General features: G+C 40.0%; 1 pseudogene; it reads right to left on the bottom strand.

Annotated features, from left to right (window-relative positions):
* Window positions 1-250: 250 nt before the first annotated feature.
* Window positions 251-2323, bottom strand: LOC131382744 (endogenous retrovirus group K member 6 Env polyprotein-like; annotated as a pseudogene).
* Between the last annotated feature and the right edge of the window lie 4882 nt (window positions 2324-7205).

The raw sequence follows: 7205 nt of genomic DNA, 5'->3' as shown, positions 1-7205 counted from the left end.
ATTGTGCCCCTGGTTTATTGAGACTAGAGCATGGCGATGACTTTTACCAAGCATACTGTTTGTAAACATTTTGTTATCAAGGCACATCCTGCACAGCCCTAGATCCCTTAAACCTTGATTCTATACAACACATGTTTTTGTGAGCTCAAAGTTGGTCAAAGGGGCTGGGGCAAAGTTACAAATTAACCACATTTCAGCAAAGCAATTGTTTAAGTACAGGTCAAAATGGAATTTCTTATGTCTTCCCTTTCTACATAGACACAGTAACAGTCTGATCTCTCTTTCGTTTCCCTAAATATCCCCCTTTTGTTTTTGACAAAACCGCCATTGTCATCATGGCTCATTCTTGCTTGTCGCTGTCTCCCCGAAGCTGCTGGATACGCCTGTAGACTAACAACAGAGAGAACAGACATGCAAGGATTAATACACAATTTGTAATAGTGGAACTTCCAGTGGTTTTTACCTAAGTGACAGGGTTAAGATTTGTGAGGCTGTCAACAGACTTAACATTGCCTCAGTTTCTGGCACCAGATTTAACTGCGCTTTTGATGCCTCAAAAATTTGTTCTTTTAATTTTGAAATATCTAAAGTAAGATTATCTTCTCTTCCTTGTAGATGGCATCTAACCATGTCCCAGTGATGTTTAGATTCATGATAGGCTCGAGGTGTCATACAAAAATCTGGAGTATTCCAGTCACACTGTAACTGTAAAAGATATTTCCAGCTCATGAGCCTACGTCCCATCCAAATGACAGTTTGTCTAAGATCATTAATTTTGTTTGCCAATTTTTGATCTATATGAGACTGAGAATTCCACAATTTTGAGGAATTCTTTTGCCAATTATTCACATATTTTGTAGTTTGAACAGAGGAGTGTAAAGCAATTCCAGCAGCTGCAGCAGTAGCTGTGACTGCAAAAAGACCCATAATCATTGCAATTAAATTTAAAATGAATCTTTTGGATCTAGTTAGAACTCCTTTTAATACTTCTGTTAAAATATGGACAGATGGGGAATGTTCCCACGGTTGGTCCATGGTCACAGGGATCCACATACCCTCTCTTGCCCTCACTAGCAGAATATGGTGCTGCTAATCCAAAGTTGAATCAATGCAAGTAAACAATATACAGTTTTCACAGGTTATAATTTGGAAATCTGGTTTAATAACTGTGTTTCCTACAACCAGCATATAAGGGGGTTTTACACAACTTTGTTAAAGGAATTGTCAGATTGGAATTTAGGTTAATAGTATAATATGGCTTATGATTTCTTGTTCCCATAACTTGATTTCCAGACTAAATTCTAATGCGGTGCGAGGCCACAGTGAGCTTCCATAATTCTGGGTGTTCAGGACTAGTAACAGGACTAACTTTGGTCGGGGTGATGAAATTCCCTTTTCACCCCATTTCCGTGGATAGGGTGATTCTAACCTTCTATAAACCTGGTCTAGCCTTTCAGTCAAATCACTATCATAGGCCGGATTTGTGGGCCAGACGGATGGAGCCTGTGAACATGAGTGAGTCTTGTCCATACAATCATAATGTAATTGGCCTCAAGGGGCCCAGTCTATAATAGTTCCACATTTATTGTTTTGTAATAACCACCGCAGTGTCAGCCACACATTCTATCCCCAGACTAAGACTTCTGGGTCTTTTGATTCTTTGGGAATTTCCTTGGGGCAAGGTTTTCCCTTAGGCCTAAATTTTAATGATCTTTGAAAAGAAGAGTCCTGTAAATTATTCATTTGTGACTCGAGTGACATTCTACTTACTATGTGATAAGTAAATTTACTGGTGGCACTGACAGTAAGTACTTCTACCAACCAATTTTGGGTTGTAGGCATTAAGCATCTTGGTGCTTTCTCCAGGCAAATAGGAGGATAATGATACCCAATGGAAACGTTTATCATCATTCCTTTTTCTTCAGGTTGGGCAGGGCCACGGTCATCTGTGGGGCCTGGTTCCCGTGTCCTGTTATTAACATATACTTCAGTAGGATTATGTATCCAAGTGACTGCCCGAATTAAGGCTGGGAAAGGCACATAGGCCCAGTAAGTATAATTAGCTGCAGCTGCTCCTGCAGACATAGGGAGACTTAGCACTGTAGATACAATCATTAAAGCTGCAAGCAGCATATTCTCTGGAGTTTGTGTTACCCTTGTGTTCCTCAGGCTTTTTTTTAGCTAACTGTGTCAGCTTTTTCAGTTGGGCCCAGGTCGGCGGCTCTGCTTCCTTGGTGGATGGCAACTTCTTCTGTAAGTTGTAGGTACATGAACTGGAAGCTGATTTTCTCCTGGTGAAACACAAGCAAAGCCTCTCCCCCATGTTATCACCTTCCCTATTTCCCATGTCTTATTTTTGTTGTCTTTCCACCAAATCAGTTTTCCCTCATGTGGGCTGTTCTTTTTACCAGTAAAATGTTCTGCAGAAGTAGTGGTCTGATTTCTATAAATGTTCAAAATACTTAAAGTATGGAGTGCTAGATTAAGTTGCAATGGGGGTATGTTATACTCCTTGCTCTCTTTTTCCTTTTTCTGTTTAACCAATTGAGCTTTGAGTGTTCTATTAGTTCTTTGAATTATGGCCTGTCCTTGGGAATTATAAGGGATTCCTGTTGTATGTGTAATTTTCCACTGATTTAAGAATTTTTGAAATGCTTTACTAGAGTATCCTGGCCCATTATCTGTTTTAATTTTTTCTGGAACTCCCCTGACAGCAAAACAAGATAATAAATGTCCTTTAACATGGGAAGTACTTATTTCTGTCTGGCAGGTTGCCCATATGAAATGTGAATATGTATCAACTGTCACAAGGACAAATGACAATTTTCCAAATGAAGGTACATGTGTGACATCCATTTGCCCTAATGCATTAGGACATAAACCTCTGGGATTAACTCCTGCCTCCTGAGTGGGCAGGTGTAGGACTTGACACTGAGCACAATGCTGTACAATATTTTTTGGCTGTTTCCATGTGATTTTAAATTTATTTTTTAATCCTGTCGCATTTACATTAGTCAGGGCATGAAGTTCTTGTGCTTCCATGAAGGCAGATGGTACTAGCAAGTCAGCTTGTTCATTTGCGTTCGTTAAAGGCCCTGGTAAAATAGTATGTGTTCGAATATGAGTAATATAAAATGGGAAGTTTCTTTTTCTTACAGTTTGTTGTAACAAATTGAACAGCTGATTTAACTGATCATCCATACTATATTTGATGAGGGCTGTCTCAACATCCTTTGTAGCCTGTACTACATATGCAGAATCTGAAACAATGTCAATAGGCTGATTAAAATCTCGTAACACTGAAATGACAGCAACCAACTCTGCTCTTTGAGCTGAGTGATATCGAGTTTCAATGACTCGTTCTTTTTAAGCCACTTTTCCATTGCTGGAACCATCAGTAAACACTGTCAGAGCATTTTCTAAAGGTTTTTGTCTGGTAATTTTAGGTAAACTCCAAGTAGTCAATTTTAAAAACTGGAAGATTTTTGTTTTTTGGTAATGATTATCAATAATTCCCACAAAATCAGGAAGACCAATCTGCCATGCTGCAGAATTGATAAAGGCTTGTCTAACCTGTTCCTTGTTTAAAGGAACAATGATTTTATCTGGGTCACTTCCACACGATTTTACTATTCGTAGTCTTGCCTGACCAGTTAATGTAGCCATTTGATTTAAATACAATGTAAAAGTCTTAATTGTATGGTGAGGAAGAAATGACCACTCCACATGATCTGTATTTTGAACAATAATGCCTGTTGGAGAATGTGCGGTAGCAAAAGTCAAAGTTGGAGTGGGGCTAAATGATCTATTCTATTTACTTGTGCTGACCGAATTTTTTCTTCAATTAATTCAATTTCTTTAGTTGCCTCTGGAGCTAATGTTCTTTTACTATTCAAGTCTGAATCCCCTGTTAAGATAGAAAACAAATTTGTCATGGCATAAGTAGGGATGCCTAGAGTTGGCTGAATCCAATTAATATCTCCTATTAATTTTTGAAAGTCATTTAATGTTCTTAATGTGTCTTTTTCTATTTCTATTTTTTTGTGGTTAATTTTTCTTTCCTCTACCTGCATTCTCAAATAATGAAAATGAGTGGAGGTCTGAATCTTATCAGATGCTATTGTCAGTCCTGCGTTTGCAACCTCTGTCTGCAGAAATGTGTAACAGTCAATTAATTTGTCTCTTGTTTCGGCAGCACACAAAATATCATCAACATAATGAATGATATAACAGTCTGAAAACTTGTCTCTAACTGGTTGAAGAACCTGAGCTACAAAAGTCTGACAAATAGTTGTACTATTAAGCATTCCCTGAGGCAACACTGTCCAGTGAAACCTGGTGGCTGGTTCTTTATTATTTATGGCTGGTGTAGTAAAAGCAAATTTTTCAAAAACCTGTTTTGCCAGAGGAATGGTAAAAAAGTAATCCTTTAGATCAATTATAATTACAGGCCCATCTTTGGGGATCACGGCCGGAGAGGGCAGCCTGGGTTGGAGAGGCCACATGGGTTGAATTACTGCATTAACGGCTCTTAAGTCAGTTAGCATGCGCCATCTGCCTTATTTTTTATGAATTAGAAACACAGGAGAATTCCAAGGTGAAAATGAAGGCTCAATATGTCCCTTTTCTAACTGTTCCTTTGCCAATAAGTGTAAAGCCTCCAGCTTTTGTTTTAGTAGTGGCCACTGATTTACCCATACAGGCTTTTCTGTTTTCCAAGTTAATGGAATGGGTTTTGGAGGTTCTACAGTGGCCACTTCTAAAAAGGATACCCTATTCCTTTTGTTTCTGGGTTTCCTTTAGCCTCAATTGGGACTTTAATGCCTTCTCTATTCTTCCCTAGTTCTTTGCCTGGGAGATATCCCATTTTAGTCATGATTTTTTGACTCGTGGGGCTGTATAGGGAGACTGTACTGTATAGGGAGACTGGCTCTTTATTTTTACTCTGTTTATTTAAGACTGGGCAATTCTTTTTTAGATGACTGATTTGACCACAATAACATTCCCCCCCAAATGTTCTAACTTGTCCTCCTGAAGCAACCCCCATAATTCCTTGAGCCAATAGCACTGCCTTATGCATAGCTCTTTAAATCCGATCACAAGCCTTCACATATTCTGTAATTACATCAACTCCTGCTGGAACCTTTTCTCTTAATGGCTTTAAGGCCGATTGACATTCTGGATTTGCATTTTGATAAACCATTATTTCTACAACAACTTTTTCGGCGTTATCACCTGCAATAGATTTTTGAGCGGCATCTTGCAACCTTACCACAAAGTCTGGGTATGGCTTTTCAGAGCCTTGTCTGATTGAACTAAAAGAACGGCAGGAGGTTCCTGGGTCCTGAATTTTTTCCAAGGCCCTGAGGCAAATAGCCCTTAGTAGTTCAATAGCCTCATTCTGCATTACTAATTGTTGGTTAATAGTGCTCCAATTTGGACCTGTTCCTAGCAATTGGTCTGCATCTATATTAACAGCAGGATAAGTAGCCTGATTTTTTCGTACCTGTTCTTGTCCTCCATCAATCCACCACGTTTTAAACAGTAGAAACTGAGAGGGTGAAAGGGAAGACTTAGCCAGAATTTCCCAATCATAAGGAATAAGTCTATTTCCATGAGCAATGAAATCTAATAATGTTCTCAGATAAGGAGAGTTGGGTCCATATTGTTTAACTCCTTCCTTCAAATCTTTTAACATTTTCATGGTGGAAGATTCATATCTAGCCTCAGTTCGGACAGACGCTCCTGCTTGACTCCCTTTCCCGGCCAGTATCGGTTGTAAAATTACCGGGTACTGCCATCCCTCAACTCAAGATCTCCCTGTTCTCCGGCTGTAGCAATGGTTTCATGCAGTGCACGATCTTGTCCACTAGGTGGTGCTGTAGGATCAAATGCCATCGCAATGAGTTGCTGATACAGGGCCCTGCTATTTGGCACAGGACACACTGAAACTCTGGAGGCGGCCGGTACTGAAATTCGGCTGGCAGCTGGTATTGACAAACTATTGGTGGTTGGGTTTTATTTTCTACTGGCTGATATTGTGGATACGGTGTCTGGATTGGCATTGCCGGGATAGAGACTCTATCCTTTTCTACTTGATATTCTCTTGTGGTTTGCCCTTGTCTAACCTGCATTCAAGGTTATAATGTCACAGGCATCTGAACCGTCTAACCTGCATTTGAGGTTGTAATGTCACAGGCATCTGAACCGCGGGAGGAGGAGTTGATGGCCATTGTCGTTTAAACTCTGATGGCCCAAATAATTCTGGATCTCCTTCCCCCAATTTTGATGATTCAGGATATATTACCTCCTGTAATTGATTATAGTCAACATTTTGCGTTGACCGAGCCATTACAGACTCTGCTAAATTTTTACAATGTGAACTTTCCTTTCCTTTCTTGAACTCTGTTCCTGCTTTTTCTTCACAATCTATTACAGAGCTTTCAGGGGCATCAGAAATTGAAACACTATCTTCTTCTATTTCAAACAGCTCTAAAGTTGCTTTAATAATGGCCCAATCATTCCATACTGTAAGTGGGATGATTTTACCTCCCCTACTTGCTTGTTTTAATTATTTGCCAATTTTTCCCCTATCTTTTAAATCTAAAGTTCCCTGTTCTGGGAACCATGGGCAGAATTGTTCTATTGTTTGAAATAGCGTAATTAGATTTTCTGTAGAAGCTTTAACTCCCCCTCTTCTTAAGAGAATTTTAATGAAGCTGAGATAAGAGGCATATTTACTTTCAGTTTGCCCCATTTTTACCCTGGGTTCCTCCGAGTGCACAAGCTTACCGCAAGGCTGACCGTGGACTTACTCAGGAATCTCGTCAGCTGTCCTCAATGCTCACGTTCTTAGCGTACTTTCACCCTAGAGAAAGGCCCCACGTTGGGTGCCCGATGAAGGGGTGGCCTGTCCCTCCACACCTGTGGGTATATCTCACCAGGTGGGATGAGAGACTGAGAAAAGAAATAAGACACAGAGACAAAGTATAAAGAAACAACAGTGGGCCCAGGAGACTGGCACTCAGCATACGGAGGACCTGCACCGGCACCGGTCTCTGAGTTCCCTCAGTTTTTATTGATTATTATTTTCATTATCTCAGCAAAAGGAATGCGGTAGGAGACCAGGGTGATAATAAGGAGAAGGTCAGCAAAAAAAACACGTGAGCAAAAGAATCTATGTCGTATTTAAGTTCAAGGGGAGG

The sequence above is a fragment of the Hylobates moloch genome, unplaced genomic scaffold (assembly GCF_009828535.3).
Source record: "Hylobates moloch isolate HMO894 unplaced genomic scaffold, HMol_V3 SCAFFOLD_3019, whole genome shotgun sequence".
Lineage (NCBI taxonomy): Eukaryota > Metazoa > Chordata > Mammalia > Primates > Hylobatidae > Hylobates > Hylobates moloch.
Note: the sequence above shows the minus strand (reverse complement) of the source record. Positions and strands in the feature narration are given on the sequence as shown.